Here is an 18,755-nt window from a genome sequence, read left to right as displayed (position 1 = left end):
AGGTGACCCAACTAGTAGATGAGGGAAAGGCTGTGGATGTTGTAAAGACTTCAGTAAAGCCTTTGACACTGTATCCCACAGCATCTGGAGAAGCTGCAGCTCATGGCCTGGATGGTGTATCTATGATGGATAAAGAACCGGCTGGATGGTCGGGCCCAAAGAGTTGTGGTGAACGGAGCCAAATCCAGTTGTTGGTTGCTCACGAGTGGCGTCCCCAGGGCTCGGTATTATTATGTGGATGAGGGGATTGAGTGCACCCTCAGTAAGTTTGCAGATGACACCAAACTGGGTGGGAGTGTTGATGTGAGGGTGGGAAGGCCATACAGATGGATCTGGACCAGCTGGATCGATGGGCTGAGGCCGATTATCTGAGGTTCAACAAGGGCGAGTGCTGTTTGCCACCGATGGGGACAAACGGTTCAGCTTCTGGAAAAGGTGCAACAGGCGGGATGCAGCTGATGAGGAATATCTTGAAACCGGGACTCAGGACGTGTTTGCTCCTGTTCTCAGCACCTGCCAACTCGTTTTATTTGCTTACGCCCTGCAGTTTAGAGGACCGAGCTGGTTCACGTCCTCTGCCCCCCTGCAGACATCAACGGCTTCCCAGGCGTCAATATTCCTGTATTAAAATGCAATTAGTAAACCTTTCACTTACAGCTTGGCTCTCCACGTGGACACATCTCCATTGGCTTCAGGTCCCTTTGAGCTTCCTCAGCCCACCGCATCACCTCTTCCTTCCCACGACGTTCCATTTCTTGCCCTGCTTCTGCCCAATGCTACTTTCTGACTGGTCCCAATTAAAGTTCCTTCTTTTGAAAAAGGAAAGTAGAGTTGCTGCGCTACTAATGAGGAAATAAAAAGAGTTGTGAGATGCGCCCTCTTCCTAAGGAGAAAACTCAACAGAAAACCAAACATCCGGCCTTGGTCTGACCTGGTGCTTGGCTACCCGCACAAGCTGGTAGGAAGGGACGACACAATAGATCCACACAGCCATAATATACTTTTTTTTGGCCTTTTTCCCTCTCAAGAGCTTTGTGGTTACCTAGAGAGTCTCCTACTAGGACATATTTCCCCAAAAAACTTACTACCCTGGTAGCAACTTCACGCAGAGATCACAATGATCTGTGCTTTCCCAAACAGCACCAAACTGACCTGGTTTCGGCGGCCTTGACGTTGTGCAAAACAACAGACAAACTGAGAAAAACGGGTCAAAATCCCGCTGGAAAGAGCATCGGCAGAGCTACGGGTGCGCGGCACGTGTCCCACGCTCGGGACGCTCTTCCCAACCTCGAAGGCTCCGGATGCCTTTTAAACATTACGAGTGGAATCATCCAACCCAGCAATTTAATCTCTGGCTTGCGCAGTTGGTTTTGTTCGGTGCTTCGCAGGTGGAAAAAGCGCCTTGCGAGATGAGGCACACAAATGGTGTTTAAGTCTAAATTGCGGGGAAGGGAGAGGGACGGACAAGCGCGGATCACGGCGCTCGTTTGTTACTCACGAACGCATGGGACCGTCGGGCTGACATCCTGCTATTAGTTTGTACAGAAAGGGATGAACCCAAATTAACTTGTACCATTTTCCACCCTAGGGAAGTGAACTTCCACGAGGGCTTTTCCTCGAAGACCTTGTGAACCTGTTAAAACATGTTACTTGTACAATCCTCAACCAAACGCGTTGGCAAGTTGCTTTTCCAAATGGGTCTCGGTTGATTGTTTCACCAAGAGCAATCCAAGTTTATTCCTGAACTTTGTTCTCAATAACCTCTACACAAGCTCGGCATGAAAGCCAAGAATGTTCGGGAGGGAAAGAGTAATTTAGTCATTTAGTTCTTCCACACAAAGAGAGTCAAATAAAAAAATAGACCGTTTTTAAGGGAAACTGTGTGATACAAGTCAGATTCATCAGCTTCACTTGGGTACAAGCCATGTATGCATATTCCTATACGTTTAACAAAGCACTAGAGACCACAATCCACCAGAAAGAGGGTTTGTACTCTTTAGGAAGAGTCGTGTTATGCCGGAACAGCCAAACCAACAGTTGAACGCTTGAATCAAATGAGGAAAAAAATCCCCTAATGAAACCTGAGCTCTGCATATTTTAATTTTCTTAGGGAAAAGCAACTGCCAGATCAGCTCCTGTGCACCTCCCGAGCCTGGCAGCACGAGCCGGAGTGAAACCCGGACGGAACGCCAGATGTGCAGCCAACTCCTGCAGACGCCGCGGGTGCCGAGCCCACACGCAGCCGGTGCATCCTCAGCAGCACAGGATGAAACCAGCATGGCCATGATATTTCCAAGATCTACCTCTTGATATTAGAGTGATCGAGCCCAGCTTGAAAATCCAGCATTTAAAACCTTCTCAAAAACTGGCGGTGATATGTAAGACACCATCTCTGTGTGGAAAATCAGCTGGGTAAGGGTGCAGAAGGTCAGGTTCCTGCAAAAATGGATATTTGTGAGGACGCTGAAAAACCCGTCCGCAGCAAAGGGTCTGCAACAGATCTGAGGCGGGATGAGAACCCTGCAGATGTTCCAGGCACCACATACACCTGTATTTTTTTTTAAATCTTAAAATATCACGTTGCTTAAAAGGCAACAAAGATGCTGAAGGGAGTGGAGCATCTCCCGTGTGAGGAAAGGCTGAGGGAGCTGGGGCTCTGGAGCTGGAGAAGAGGAGACTGAGGGGGGACTCATTCCTGGGGATCAATATGGAAAGGGGCAGTGTCAGGAGGATGGAGCCAGGCTCTTCTGGGTGACAACCAGTGACAGGACAAGGGGCAATGGGTGCAAACTGGAACACAGGAGGTTCCACTTAAGTATGAGAAGAAACTTGTTCGTGGTGAGGGTGTCAGAGCCTGGCCCAGGCTGCCCAGGGAGGTTGTGGAGTCTCCTTCTGTGCAGACATTCAAACCCGCCTGGACACCTTCCTGTGGAACCTCAGCTGGGTGTTCCTGCTCCATGGGGGGATTGCACTGGATGAGCTTTCCAGGGCCCTTCCAACCCCTCACATTCTGGGATTCTGTAAAAGCAAAAAAGAGAGCCTCAGGTCTACCTACACCACCACCTTCCAGGCGATGGGTCTGAAGAAGAAAGGGGCAACGCCTATCAGAGAAGAGGTGATTTCTAGACAGCCACATGCGTCTTCAAAGCATAACCCAGATTAGGTGCTTCCGTGGTGGTTGAGGGGTGTAATTTGCAGTTACTGGTATCAGCAATGAGCAAAGTCCTGGACGAGACCACCACGGCGGCTTGGGCTCTGCACCGGGCTTGGCCCGCGGGCAGCAGCGCGGCTTTTGCAGATTTATAGCGTAATTTAACACAGATGCACCTCAACGGCGCACGACCGTTTGATCTGCGCTCCGCTTGGCAAGGAAGAGAAGCCTGGAGGATGAATTGCAGACAGGCTCAGAGAGCTTGAAGAGACCGGTAAATGAGGTGGTTAAACACACCAAAAAACCCCTTTGTGCTATCCAAACCATCAAGTGCTTTTTCTGCGTTCAGAAAGGAATGTGAGTATCAAGTTCAGAGCCAACACAGCGCTCACGGCGTACGTGGGGCAAGGAAAAGCCTCTTGCTAGAAGAAACATCCTCACAAACTTGAGGAGATGGGGTCAAAGAAAACTGAAGACCCCCTGACAGTCAAGGGTGGGTAGAAGCTGTGTTGGTTAAACCCAGCTTAACTGATGGGCAGCCCCGACTAATTCAAAGCGGGGCTGAAAAGCATTTGGCTGTGTGTCAAAACAAACACAGGCGCTCATCGGGTTTGTGTTTCCCTCATTTGTGCCAAGTGCCACCCGGTATCCATCCAAACGGTGTCATTACAAATGAGCAATGACGCAGGATCCAGATGTAGGTTCTCCGTACCTCAACTTGAGAAGATCTCCAGGTCCCCAGACTTGGCTTGTGACCACCTGGTCCTAGAATTGTTGCATCGTCTTGGTTGGAAGAGACTCTCAAGATCATCAAGTCCAATCATAACCTGACTCTGGCACTGATGGGACCAGGTTTCCTGTCCCAACAATGCTCAATATGCCTCAAAAAAGCAGATGATAAACAGAACAGCTTCTTTATCGCCTCAGATCAAGGACACCAAACCTCCTATCAGCTCTTTTAAAACCACTGGTCAGATTTAGGATCTCAGCCTCTGAAATGGGGTTAAGCAGAGACCTGGGATGACGCACTCTCCGCCTGTTGTTCATCAGCAAGCCTGTAACGTGAGGTCCAAAATACGGCTGCAAAGCCCAAAAAAACAGGTGTGCTGCACCTTGTGAGTGTAGATCCTCGCGGTGATGCTCAGGAGACGGAGGAAGATCAGCCGGGCTTCTCAGAGCACCGAGCCCTAAATCCAAGTGTAACAGCACCCGCAGTGTCTGCCACACAAAGGAATAAAGCCGTAGAGAAAACAGCAGCTCCACACCCCAGGAGTGAAGCTATGAAGGTGCAGCAGAAGCAGGTGCCTTCAGAAAAGAAGCCTGCTGCAAATATCTAATTTAACGCAAGGATTTAGGCCCTGAGCACCTGTACACGTAATAAATCAGACAAGATCCATCTCAGGTGTATCTTCAGGGGTGAACACCAGCAACCACGCAAAGCAAATCTGGTGAGAAGAGAATATTCGTGACCTACCCTGGGGACATACCCAGCACCGCAGAAACTGGAGAAGTTGTTCTTATCATCGCGCAGCCCTGTATGAGGATGGAAAGAGAAACCTCAAAGGGGCTGTGACTCAAACCAACATTCCGGGCGGGTAAAAGTCAGTGGAGCTGAACTTTAAGGCCACGCGGCCGTGGAAAGCGGGGAGTGGAGATCTCTGCTGAGCTCGCTGACTCTGCCCCCACTCCTGTCCCCTGTCCCCAGGCTGCTCGTGGCAGAAACTCCTCCTAAGAGCTGCTTCATGAAACAGAAACCCAGCGATGCAAGAGACGGTGAGCTGGAATATCAGCATCTCTTAAAAGAAACAAGCAGCGACGGTGATGCCAGGAGGTGAAACAAGTGGTGTAGTAACCGGAAACGCAACAAAACTTGATGCTTAATGATTTAATGCATGTCTTTTTGTTTTAATGCCTGAACTTCACCTTTTCCTTGCTTGAAGATACCGCCTTTTCCAGCAATCACGGGCTGAAGGATCAGCCCGTGCTGTCACTGCAGACAATGAGTCATTTGGCAGGAATTCAGCTGACATTACCTGCGTATTTAGCTCGAAACTCAACTATGTCTCCAAGAGGAAATTATGTACCTGAAACCCAGATACAGTGAGAACTCTCCCCCAGCCTTTCACGTGCTGGTTATTTGGAGGCAAATTGCTGTCAGATGGGGTGACAAACCTTGCAGCTACACACAGAGGTTCAAGGGAGCACAGAAGGTAAGAACCAAGACTCCAGGATAATAAATTCTGCTCATTCAGGCTTAATAAATACATTGACTCAGCCTAAGCAAACAAATCTCAGAGCCAATCTGCCAGAACCCCAGTTCCACGCTGTCACCTCATTCTACTCTTTGTAGGGTGAAGTTTTTAACCGGAATAACTCACTTGTGCTAAAAATGGACAGTTCAATATTTAAGGCGCTGTTACACTCTGAGCCTGGAAATGGCTGCAGTGATTTGTCTTCCCTTCCCATGACAGGATTATAAAAACTTGGTGAGGTCGGGGCTGTGGCTGCACTACAGACCCTGAGGGTCCTGGGGACAGCAGGGTGACCGTGAGCCAGCACTGGGCCCTTGTGGCCAGGAAGCCAATGGTACCTGGGGTGGGTTAGAAGGGGGTGGTCAGTAGGTCAGAGAGGTTCTCCTGCCCCTCTGCTCTGCCCTGGGGAGACCACACCTGGAATATTGTGTCCAGTTGTGGCCCCTCAGCTCCAGAAGGACAGGGAACTGCTGGAGAGAGTCCAGCGCAGCCACCAAGATGCTGGAGGGAGTGGAGCATCTCCCGTGTGAGGAAAGGCTGAGGGAGCTGGGGCTCTGGAGCTGGAGAAGAGGAGACTGAGGGGGGACTCATTCCTGGGGATCAATATGGAAAGGGGCAGTGTCAGGAGGATGGAGCCAGGCTCTTCTGGGTGACACCCAGTGACAGGACAAGGGGCAATGGGTGCAAACTGGAACACAGGAGGTTCCACTGAAAGAGGAGAAGAAACTTGTTGGGGGTGAGGGTGTCAGAGCCTGGCCCAGGCTGCCCAGGGAGGTTGTGGAGTCTCCTTCTGTGCAGACATTCAAACCCGCCTGGACACCTTCCTGTGGAACCTCAGCTGGGTGTTCCTGCTCCATGGGGGGATTGCACTGGATGAGCTTTCCAGGTCCCTTCCAGCCTCTGACATTCTGTGACTTTGTGAAGGCACCATAAACAAAACCCCATCCTACATTATCCTTACAGCGTATAAAGAACCACCTTCTCCTTTCTCTCTGAGATTCAACACTCCGCTTTTCCAGAGTATCTGGATTAAGCCGTTCAGCTGTCAGAAGGGCTGGATCCGGATTGCCTACGTGATTGAAAGACACCAAGAATTACACGCGGACCATGCGCTGGAGAAGAACAGCCCCCTTGCCTTTTAATGTTTTTAATAATTTGTATTTCTTTTTCCAAACAAAGGTCGCTCCTTTCTCCGGCAGCTCCACCCGGTGCAAGGTCCAGCAATGGTTACTGGTTTCATTCTGTGCCCACAAGAGGCCAGATGGGCTACACCCGCACAAACACCGCCAGCTCCATAAAAACCTGCACTTCCCCAGCGCGATTAGGCATAATAATCCAAAAATACACCATCGGACAATTGTGTTTGTTCACAGAAAGTAAATGGCGGTGCCTCGGTATGGCAAGGAAGGAGCCCAGGCCACCGGCCCGCAGGGGAAGGTCAAGCACAAGCTGTCAATAGTCCAGAGAGCAAGAGACATGGCTTGAGAAACTCTCATACTTGAGGTTCTGGGGGCTTTTTCTTCCTCAAATCCAAAGGTTGCAAGTTGATGGTGGCTTAAAAGTCTTTGTGTGCTCGATGGGTATTTTAGATTCTGCCAGATTTATTAGCAAGCGCCATCCCACAGCCATCATTTTTCTACCTGTGCTTCAATGGGATGCAGGGTCTTTATTAAAACCAGTTCTGAGATAAGCTCTGGAGGCTTCTTTTGACTCTCCCCGTCCTGCTGACAGTGTTTGCCTTCACGCACCATCAAACTTGCCCCCTTAAGCACACAGTAATTGGGCAAATTTCAATTTGTGCAGGATCAGCACAGTTGCGAGACGTCACCTTAACCCTGAACACGGGTGACAAATCCAGGTGGTCGGTGTCACCCCAACCTTCACACCAGGGGATGGAGAATGTGCCCAAGATGCCAGAGGGGGCATTCATGTCAGCAAGGACACCCGGCAACCCGCCTAAATCTGCAATGCAAATCCAGCAATGCTGTGCTAAGGCCACGGGGTGGGTTTAACTGGTGCCAAGCTCTGCTGTTATCAACCGATAACCCCCCGTCTGCAGCTCAGCACTGTCCCACTGCTGACTTTTCAGAGCAAGAAACAGTAAGTGAACACCTTGGCTACCTTTTTTCCAGGTTATCTTGCTGTTTTGGTTACTTCCAGCCATGCTTGACCTCCCCAGCACCAGAAGATCAGCACTGGAGTTCTTCAGCACGCAAAATAAGAATATATAGGATGTGGAGCAGCAGGAACCGACACGCTCAAGCTCACGCTGTGTTTGATGGAGTCGTGTCAGCTTAAGGGAAAGTACTGAAAGTTATCAGGAGAAATGAGCTCAAGAGGAGACGTTTCAGTCTCACAGAGGCAATTTTACACGCCAACTTTTCCTCCTTCTCTCCTTTCCGCAGCATTAGGGACTTCGCACAGCTCCCAGCCCAGCTACTCCGCTTGCTGTAAACCTGAGACGTGCCCGTGAAAAGCAAATATTGTGCCAAAACAAACAAATCTTCCACCCACTTGCGGGCTGGCAATCTATTAGGAAGGAAAGGCAAGGCACGTACCATTACAGAATCCCAGAATGTCAGAATGTGAGGGGTTGGAAGGGACCTGGAAAGCTCATCCAGGTCAATCCCCCCATGGAGCAGGAACACCCAGCTGAGGTTCCACAGGAAGGTGTCCAGGCGGGTTTGAATGTCTGCAGAGAAGGAGACTCCACAACCTCCCTGGGCAGCCTGGGCCAGGCTCTGACACCCTCACCCCCAACAAGTTTCTTCTCCTCTTTCAGTGGAACCTCCTGTGTTCCAGTTTGCACCCATTGCCCCTTGTCCTGTCACTGGTTGTCACCCAGAAGAGCCTGGCTCCATCCTCCTGACACTGCCCCTTTCCATATTGATCCCCAGGAATGAGTCCCCCCTCAGTCTCCTCTTCTCCAGCTCCAGAGCCCCAGCTCCCTCAGCCTTTCCTCACACGGGAGATGCTCCACTCCCTTCAGCATCTTGGTGGCTGCGCTGGACTCTCTCCAGCAGTTCCCTGTCCTTCTGGAACTGAGGGGCCACAACTGGACACAATATTCCAGGTGTGGTCTCCCCAGGGCAGAGCAGAGGGGCAGGAGAACCTCTCTGACCTACTGACCACCCCCTTCTAACCCACCCCAGGTACCATTGGCTTCCTGGCCACAAGGGCCCAGTGCTGGCTCATGGTCACCCTGCTGTCCCCAGGACCCCCAGGTCCCTTTCCCCTACACTGCTCTCTAATAGGTCATTCCCCAACTTATACTGGAACCTGGGGTTGTTCAAGCTATAAATACCAGCTAGCATGAACAAGAGTAAAGCCTTGCAGTTAATAAAAATAAATATCGCACTCCCTTCCTCCAGGAATTAGACTGCTGGGTTGCTATCCCTGTTCTGCAAGATTCTAACCCGTTCATGTGTTTCAATCCTATTCCACAAATTATTTAAAGATCTGAAATTTTTCCAACTATTCTGATAAAGCCAAAGGAGACAAATCCACATGTTCCCTCGCTGAGGGAAACAACGAAGCACAAGCTCGGTTTTGGAGTGTAACTCAAGGGACGTTCACGGGACAGGAGCCGCCCATCCCCGTCCACTAGAAAAGCCTCACAACTTAGGTCTTGGTAGATATTGGATTATTTGAACGCTGAAACAACATTTCCTAAGCGGTTCTCCATGTCATTTATTCCCTGTGTTCCAGGATCACAGAAATGAAGGTTTAAGGACACATGGAAACAGAAGAAGCCGTAGTAACGCAGCTCCGTGCTACGCTATTTCTTATCCTGTAAGGACTTAGATTAGTGACAGTGCAGAGAGAAGCCTAAAGATTTCGCAAGAACCAAAACCAGTCCTTGTGATAAGATGAAGGGAACTCAGGTGAGTTTGGTGCAAAGATTAGGAGGCACTTTATGGCTTCCTCCGGATTAGCAACGGGAGAAACTAAAGTCAACACCTAGCAAAGAAATAAACGGCAAGCAAAGAGCAGTTATCCAAGGAAGGCCTTAGCTCCTGGAGCTGGAAGAGAAAGCTGTTTGTTCTACACTTTCACACTCACCTAGACTGAAGTTTACCCTTCCAAATGAAGCAGAGATGCAGCGCAGGTTCTCCCGGAGCTTTGTAGGCAGGAAAGCACATCCTGACCAGAACGCTCCTCGTTGCCCCTCCCTGCAACCCGCAGCCTTGAGGTGGCTGGCGGATCCCTTCACGTCGAGCTTTAGCTTTCATTTCACGAGCACCAATCTTATCGAGCAGAGAGACGACACATTATTCCACCCCGTTAACTTGAAGATCACGATCTAAAACAGGAAGCGTCTTTGTGTCCTCCAAAAGGCACCAACCTCCCACCTAAATCCCTCCTCATCACCAGAGCTTCACTTAAAAAGTTGATTCTCTAAGGAGACGTTGCTGAATTCCTCCCATAACTACAGACCACCCTTGGGCATTATCCTTAAACCATATTTTCCAGATTAATCGCTTGTTCTTCTTTCGTGCAAAGAGTATAACCTCGAGAAAGCTGGAAACGAAGCCAAATTCTTCAGCCTACAAGGCAATCCTTCCACAAGGAAAGACAGCACCTCTTGATAGCCTCTTTGTACGATGCCCAGTATTTGCCTGTAAAGTCACCTTTTGTGGTTTGAAACCTGAAAACAGCCGCGTCTCCAGTTACAAAATATCCCTTCGAGTCACGGCGCAGGAAAGGAAATTGATGTCACTGCCAGCTGAGGCTTCTCGGTCAGATCACACAAACCAGCAGGGGCCGAGAGGGCATCTGGGAGTTTATCGGAAGAAATTCATGCCATGAAAACGCGGGGTGCAATGAGGGCACGAGCAAACACACCACGACACGCAAAGGGCGCGTTTGGCACGACATCCCATTTCCTGGGTTACTGCAGCAGGTGCACGTTAACAATGGGGTTTTCATAGATTTAAGGAAGAGCCTGTTGCACTGTATGACTATTTTATCAATTCATATATGTACATAAGGAGCTTACGATTTATGTGGTGATCAGATCCATATTGTAACAATTTGTCCTGGTGGTGTTTATTTATCAGTGAGACTGAGCAGCGCTTAGAAACAGCTTCTATTTACAACAGCACAACCACGGGTTTGGGTGCGAGTCGAAGCTCCATACGTACCCTGCTTCTGGCTTTGATCTTATAGCGACTTTGATACGCGGCGACACCTTTAATATTCAATCAGCTACGCTGTGTAACACAGAATGCCAAGAACAGAAAGGCTTCAACTTGCGTCAGCTGCAGGAGCAACAGCTTCCACATCCTCCATGGGTTTGAAACGCTGGGATGCGGCACAGCCCCGTCCCACCAGGAGAACACTGGGTGGGAAATGCTGAATTTCAAAACCGGCACATATTTCATAAGCAAAATAATTCGGTAGCATTTGGAAAAGGAGTTATCTAGCAAGGAGAAAGGAGAAAGAAGCGCAGCTTGTTGTGCAAGGATGCTGGCAGTGGGAGCCAGTGAGTACGTGGCCCGTGAGCTCATTTTAGGGAGGTCTTCATATAAATATCCCCACGCACGGGTTTGGAAAATTATTGAAAACATGCACCTGACACAAACAGCACAAGGAAAAGGAGCTCGAGGAGCTACTTTGAGTACCAGTGCCACACCTCCCTGGAAGAAAAGGGTATTTAAGTTATAATACCTCCTGCTCCAGCTGTGTCCAAATTTTGTGGGAAGGCACCCAGATCTCCTGAAATAGCACCAATTGAAGGCTAATGTACCAAAATCGCTAATTGTGAAGACTGGAGCATCTGCTGTGTGTCCTGAAGCATTTCCAGCCCTAGGTAAGAAGCATTTCCAGCAGAACCATCTCTATTCTAACCCAGCAGGTCCTTTGACCTCTGAAACATCGAAGCCATTTGCAGAGCTGTGCTTCTCTTCCCCATCCACACTTCTCAGGTACAGACTTGTTAAAGACTAATAAATGTATTTTGGAAGATTATCTGCGTGGCTTTTCATGCATTCAAATTCTTAAAAGCCACACCACACCTGCACCAATTGCGCTGGTCAGAGACCAACTGAAGGTCCAGCCAGGTGGTCACGGTTACAGCCACCATGGCCATCCAGGACACGCAGCTTCACGTCCAAACCGCACAACGATCCTGGCGTGAAGGGAAATGGCACAGCTCCGCTTGGATTTATCTAGTCTCTGCAGACCTAGAGGAGAAAACAGAGCCAAAAATCTACATACTGGATCACTCCCACCAGTAGAAGAGCCCCTGTGCAGTTTCCTCCCATGCAGAGCAGTGCTGGTAACAAAGGCCCACGCAGCCGCTCGCTCACTCTGCCCAGTGGGATCGGGGAGAAAATCGGAAGGGTAAAAGAAAACTTGTGGGTTGAGATAAATGTAATTTAATAGGTAAAGGAAAAGCCACGCACGCAAGCAAAACAAGGAATCAGTCACTGCTTCCCATTGCAGGAAGGTGTCCCAAAGTTGGGCTCCATCGTGCACAACGGTTAATTGGGAAAACAAACGCCATCACTCCAAACGTCCCCCCCTTCCTCATAGAATGTCCTGAGTTGGAAGAGACCCACAAGAATCATTGAGTCCAAATCCTGTCCCTGCAAAGGACACCTTACAGCTCAAACCGTATGCCTGAGGACGTTGTCCAGTCTCTTCTTGAACACTGTCAGGCTGGGCCGTGACACCTCCCTGGGAGCCTGTTCAGTGTCCAGCACCTCTGGGTGAAGAACCTTTTCCTCATGTCCCACTGACCCTCCCTGGCACATCTTCTGCCATTCCCTGGGCTCTGTCACTGTCACAGAGAAGAGCTCAGCCCTGCCCCTCCTGCTCCCCTGCTGAACCTGCAGCCCCATGAGCTCTGCCCTCAGTCTGCTCTGCTCCAGCTGAACAAACCCAGGGACTCAGCCGCTCCTCATACAGCTTCCCCTCCAAATCCTTTACCAACTTCCTAGGTTCTTCTGGACACTCTCCAGTTGCTTTATCTCATTTTAATCCTGTGTCCCCAGCCCTGCACACAGTGAATGCTCCAGGTGAGGACAATCCCCTCCTGCCCGGCTGGCCGTGCTGTGCTGGATGCACCAGGACACGGGTCCCTCTTGGCTCATGTCCAACTTGCCATCAACCAGAACCCCCAGATCCCTCTCCATGGAGCTGCTCTCCAGCACCTCATCCCCGGTCTGTCTGTACAGCCAGGGTTGCCGTGTCCCAGGTGCAAAATCCAGCACTTGCCCTTGTTGAACTTCATGTGGTTGGTGATTGCCCAGTTTGTCCAGATCCCTCTGCGGGGCCTCTCCGCCCTCCAGGGTGTCAACAGCTCGCCCCAATTTTGTGTCATCAGCAAACTTGCTAAGTAATCCCTCAGCTACTGTGAGGAAAATTAACTCTATCCCAGGTAAAACCAGCATAACCAGTGTGACACGAGGCTCTTGAATGGGGACGTTTCAGAGACAAGAGCTGCCTGGACTTCCTTGTGGTCACCATCAGGACTACTCACCCCATATTTCCCAGCAAAACACTGGGGCACTCTTCACCTCGCTGAGAAACCCAGACAAGAGATGGTTTCCCGTGGAAACATGAAATGAAGTGAGTCTAGTGAAGCCCAAGGGTTGATCACAGAAGACGTACAGGTAGGTGAGAGGCCTGGCTGGCAACCAGAACCCATGACAGGATTGGCACAGCGGCCTGCCCACCAGATACTCAGCCCATACAGCGCTAATTGCCCAAGGAATGCTAATTCTCGTAAGACAGCTTGATGCCAGCCCCCACCCTCACAAAAGTACATTTAGGAAACACTAAAAACCCTGGAAAAGGCCTCAGAGCAAAAAACCCGGATCCGTCACCGCGCCAATGGAGCGGCGAAGGCTCGTGCTGGGTGTTTAGCGAGGAAATGGAAACCACGCTGGCATACCATTGTTCCGCCCCTGCGTTCGCCTTCACGCATTTCTCACAGGTCAATTTTAAAGAATTAAGGCTTGTTCAGCTCAACATCTGGTGGCTGTTGCTAGAGGAACCAGACTATCTGCAATGCTGGAGCAGAAATTATGAGTTACATAAAAGCCAGACTGCATAAGGGAGAACGAGGGGTTTGCCAGACCACGAATCTCAAACATCAAACCCCACGTTTCATTCTTGGGTTAGAAGCCAATGAAGTGAACCTGTATGCACTACAAAAGTCATGAATATTTGGGTTTTCTTGAAGTTTAGAAGATGACCCTGCTGTATTGTAATTAACCTTGTAGCTAGCAGCTGTCCTCAAGATTCCCCATAACCGACCAGCTCAGCTCGACGCATTTTCAGACTTAGATCAAGCCCGTACAAGTTGAAGAGTTACAGAAGATAGTTTTGGTCATTAACTATTTGAGTTAGGGCCCCCCCACCCATACCTACTATAGAGTATTTTTCCTTAATACTACCGAGCACCAAGACTTAAGATGTCCTATCCCCAGACACTTTGGGACACCGAGACCCAGGATGTCCTGTCTCTGGACCCAAGATGTCACATCTCCAGCCCTCTTGAGCTACCAAGACCTAAAATTCCCCAACCCACGGACGACTCAGGCCAACATATCAATTCCCTAGATACTCTGGGCCACCAAGATCCAGGATGCCCCATCTCTGGACCCCTTTCAGCTACCAAGACCAGCATGTCCTCTGTCCAGCCATCTTGGGCCACCAAGACCAAGATGTCCCATCTCTGGACCCCATGGGCCAACAAGACCAAGATGTCGTATCTCTGGACCTCTTTTGGCTACCAAGACCAGGATGGCCTATATCCAGCCATCTTGGGTCACCAAAACAAAGATGTCCCATCCCTGGACCACTTGGGCCACTGAGAGCCAAGATGTTTCATCTCTGGACCTTGTGAGGCCACCAAGACCCAGGATATCTCATCCCCGGACCCAGATTGTCCCATCTCTAGCCCACTTGGGCCATCAAGAGCCAAAATTTCTCATCCCTTTATCCCTTGGGCTACTCAGGGCATGATGTCCCATCCCCGGACCCCTTAGGCTCCTTTTCCTCAGGGTTTAGCAGAGTTTGGAAACCAACACCCAACGACTGACACGTGATTTTGAGCAGGAGCTCAGACAGCATCATTGTTGGAGTCCCTAAAACCAACTAGAAGCCTTGTAAGACACCGGATTTTTGATCCGGGCTTTACAGACCGTGAAGCCCCACGAGAGGCGACATTCCCGACAACACCTCAAGCTGTGCAGCTCTTATCTACTGGAATTGCACTTCACATGATGTACCTTTCTCCAAATAGATATTGCTGTTCTTCTTTGAGCGCTCAAATAATCCAGAAGCCTGAAGGATGACTAATACAAATAGAAAGCTTTGCGTAGAGAAGGATATTTTAGCTACGACCGCTTTCAAGAATAGAGGAGGCACCTATGGTTTTTGCTGCTGTCTCAGACAGACTCCAAGACTTCGGTTCCAGCTCGATTCCTCCAGCACTGCTCAGTTTAAAACAAAATCCAACTTTTAACCAGCAGCGGCTGTTGCTCTTGGTCATTTATGCCATCCAGGAAAAAATAAATCAACTCCTAAATCCAGATTCCTCCAGCTGGACGTGGTCGCCAAGGATATTGGAGGACAAGGCCAACTCCTTGCTCGTGTGGGCAATGAGTGATTCCGGAGCGCTGAGGCAGCACTGGGGAGTCAGGTCTGGGAACCTCTGCCTGGGAACACACAGGTGAAGACACAAATGCTCCTTGAACCAGTAACGACACGAGTCGAGGTGCTGTTTTATAGATGAGGATGGACATGGGAATGGGAGAACCAGAGCTTCTCCAAATATGAAATTTAAATATAACGAAAGAGAAAAGCAGACAGGAATGGGATACAAGTGTAGGCAGCTTGGGAGCAAGATCCGTGCCTGAGACAGCAGCGCTTTTTAGTGTCTCAGAACTGATAAAGAATTTCAGGAATGCGTTATCAGCTTCTACCGCATTAAAAAAAGAGACAAAACAGGTCTCTTGGTTGTATCATTTACCAACAGCATTCATCCTGTGCTGAGAATCCTCGGGTGGAAGTGGCTGAAAAGGAACAAATGGAACATCGTGAGCCGGGAAAAGCTTCACCCCAGCAAAAAAGCACATTATGATCCCAAAACCTGTGGAAATAGGTGGGTCTGATGAAAATGAAGTTGCCAAGATGGCAGACATCTTCCAGGCAGGAGGAGTCACAAAAGAAACTCTGCACAACATCACATCAGCAAAAATTAGGCTTCAGGGGCTTATCTTTGAGACAAAACAATGTAAAATGAAGCCCTGTGAGATGAAGCCTCTGGTGGGCTCGCATGAAGAAATGAAAAGCTCTGTACTGAATCGCTCAAAATCAAGACTTTTCAAACAATTAACGGCGCTCCTGCTACTGGCACCAACATAATAAATCAGTTTGAGGGCATAAAACCGCAAAATAATTTGAGATAGCGCGTCGAGTCAAATTGCAAACAGATTTCTTCTTGGGCTGGAAGCTACTGAACGCGTGAAACTGTCGTCCATCAATCCACACCCCCTCATCTGAAATCACCAAAAGCTCATTAAGCTTTCCACATCCCAAATGCAAAATGGAAATGACAGTTTAGAAAGAATTTGTTTAGTCACGTCGTTCTGTCCATCCGCAGAAACACTGTTCCCAAGGGCTGATCCACAACGACGGCCCCGAACAAAACGCCCCTACTACTTCATCAGCGCCGCTTAGTCCGCGCTGGCTTAGGGTTGAACAGCAAAGCAGTTTGTCGCTATTTCAATGCTTTTTCAGAAGTCCGGGAAGGCAAATCCAGTGTCGGTTTCACACTCATTCCATACATCCAGAAAAGGTAAATCTCCTGCCAAGCAGAGACTTGCGCTGCTCTCAAGGTCAGCGCTTGAATCCAATCCAAACACTTGCTGCTTTATTTATGCGCATCACTGTTGCTCGTTTCATGAAATCAAGGTATCTATCCGCGCTGGAGGCAAACACTCCCACCTCCAAATGTTATTCCTTTTGATTTCTCTGTTCTGGAGAGGAAAATTGCCCCAACACCTTCAGTTTTGAATTTTCTCCTCATTTCGTATGTTGGCTGTAATAGAATAGGCAACCTGGGCCATATTTCACCTGTCACACTGGAATAAACACTTACATATACAGTACATCAACGCTCCTCCCGGTAATAAAGTTAAAGCACTTTTAGAGAAGCTTCAGAAGGACTTTGGACTCTCCCTGGCTCGAATCCTCCCCAGTTTCCCTGTTGGGGACACTCAGCACCAACACAGGACGCTGCAGCCACCGACTTTGCTCAACACATACACTGCTAAAAATAAAGCCGGGGGAGCAAATCAGGGATGCAAAGTGCCCAGAGAAGCTACTTCGGGTGAAAATCGAGAGGACAAAAATGTGTTAAAATAGATATAAGGAATAAGCATCAAGCAACTTGCATTCGGCTCAACCTTCCACAGGTCGGACAGATCAGATTTTATCGTGTTTTTGCTTATATATGGTTGGTTTGTCTTTTCTAGGAAGGAACAGTTGAGTTCTATGCCGGAACATCAAGCCATACGCTACTCACCACAGGTTTTTCCCCCTCGGTCCGTGTGTTTTCTCGGCGATCACGGCAGAGCCAGCCGCTCATACCTGTGGCCAACCTGGGGAAATAAAGGGTGGTTTAGAGAAGTCTTAATGCAGCAGTTCATACGAGACACTTTCAATCTTGCCAATGTCTGCAGCTTTCGGTTTGATGCGCCAGCTTCCATATACTGTGCGTGAAACGGAGCCAAACACCACTTAGAGGAAAGTCTCATGTTTCTCCTTACCCCAATAGCTTTCCACGCGATAAAGTGAATTTGAGCTCAGAAGATGACAGTGTTTTCTTAAAATACAGCTCTTGGGTGATTTGAGGTTGGTAAGCTGTGTATCCCTACCTTGGGAAACAGGTTCCCAAACCTGAACTCGCGTGCCGCCGCATCCCGGGCTGGCTCCATCCCCTGCAACGCCCCAGGCGCTTTGCTCAGAAGGAAGCACAAGGGTGTTTTGTTTTTCATTTGTGTCTTTTTCCCCCTTAAATGACCCCAAACAGGATTTCCAAGAGGGAGTGCACTGTAAAATGGATGTAAAGGTTGACCCAAAATGAAACTATTTCTGGAAAGCCGCGCGACTAAAGACACGCTGTGCCGTTCTGCATTCCCAACTTGGGCGTTTAACTTCCTTTGGGAGCAAACCCATGGATCGTTCCGACAAAAATGAACATTTCCAAAAGCAACCTGAAGGTCTGAGGAGCTGTGACCATCACCTAGCAGACACGTTCTTGTGACACGCTGAAGTATTCATACCACATTGACTCCCTTACACGTGACGCTTTGCAATGGGCTCGACGCAACCAGGCTCCCCAAGGACCTAAGGGGGCTTCAAAATAGACTTTTATCCTCATTTTCCTAACTATTACAGCAAGGATTGAGTTTAAGGGTCCACACTAACCTCTCAGACGGCCTGTTCTGTCAACACAGCGGGGGAAAAATGCTCACTCCTTACCGCGATGACAGCAGAAGGAAACCCTGCACCGGAGCTTCTTCCAATGCCAAGTCAAAGCGGAGCGAAGCGGCCGTCACCGCGCTGGCAAGAGACGCCGTTTGACCACAGCACACAGGAGCTGGGCCAGCCCTGCCCTGTGCTGTCATCGGCTTGTTGTCCATCCGGTCCGAGCCCCGCGAGCTTCCAATGCCGTTCGCGATCTCTGTCCTCAGGAACCCACGAGGGTTGCTCAACGGCGTCGTGCGAGACTTCAAAAGCCACCACGAGCTCGCGGCAGCTCTCGTTAATTAATCCTCGTCTACAATTAGCCAGCATCAAGCCCTGAACAAAGCCGATGACCCGAGCGAGGAACGGGCTCTGCGGACGAGCGCTGAGTGATGTCCGTTCCTCCCAAATGAAAAAGCATCAGGCAGGTGAATATATCCCCCAATATTAAGCTTATTGTAAGGCATTTAAGGCAAGCTTTTGTTCTACTCCACGCTAAAGCTGTTCCAAGCGATTTGACCGGGTTAAAGGCTGCAGCAGGGAAGAACCAGTCAAACTGGTACCAAACGAAGCCCTATGAGAAAGAAAACGTCAGCACCTGTATTCACAGGCAAGGAAGGATCGCAGAGGGTTTAGTCACTGGACATCACAACCCTAAAAGCCCTGTTGGGCAACGAACAGAACATCCCATTAACAGGACAGGCCACATATTGTAACGCTGAACACCCTTTAAGCAGCAAAGCTTTGCTCTTCTGCCACTTCCAACACAGTTCATCCCAGAAGGAAAAGCAAAAGTTGGGTATAAAAATTCCAAATGGGGTTCATCAGCCAGAAAGTGCCTCAGTTTCCTTACATAAATCCCAACT

General features: G+C 49.4%; 1 protein-coding gene across 4 annotated transcripts in view; it reads right to left on the bottom strand.

The window, feature by feature from the left end:
* Positions 1 to 18,755, bottom strand: part of CSNK1G1 (casein kinase 1 gamma 1) — a 94,860-nt gene that overhangs the window by 58,805 nt on the left and 17,300 nt on the right. For 2 of the 4 annotated variants that reach the window (XM_065847045.2, XM_065847046.2), the window contains exon 2: positions 16,946 to 17,021. The exons of 1 other annotated variant lie outside the window; for it this stretch is intronic. The gene's annotated coding sequence lies outside the window, so the exon portion shown is untranslated. Of the gene's footprint in view, positions 1 to 655; positions 843 to 16,945; positions 17,022 to 18,755 lie in introns of all 4 variants that reach the window. One more of the 4 variants, XM_071813702.1, reaches the window with a different exon arrangement.

The sequence above is a fragment of the Patagioenas fasciata genome, chromosome 12 (assembly GCF_037038585.1).
Source record: "Patagioenas fasciata isolate bPatFas1 chromosome 12, bPatFas1.hap1, whole genome shotgun sequence".
Taxonomy (NCBI): Eukaryota; Metazoa; Chordata; class Aves; order Columbiformes; family Columbidae; genus Patagioenas; species Patagioenas fasciata.
The sequence above is the reverse complement of the archived record's forward strand: the minus strand, read 5'-3'. Positions and strand labels throughout refer to the sequence as shown.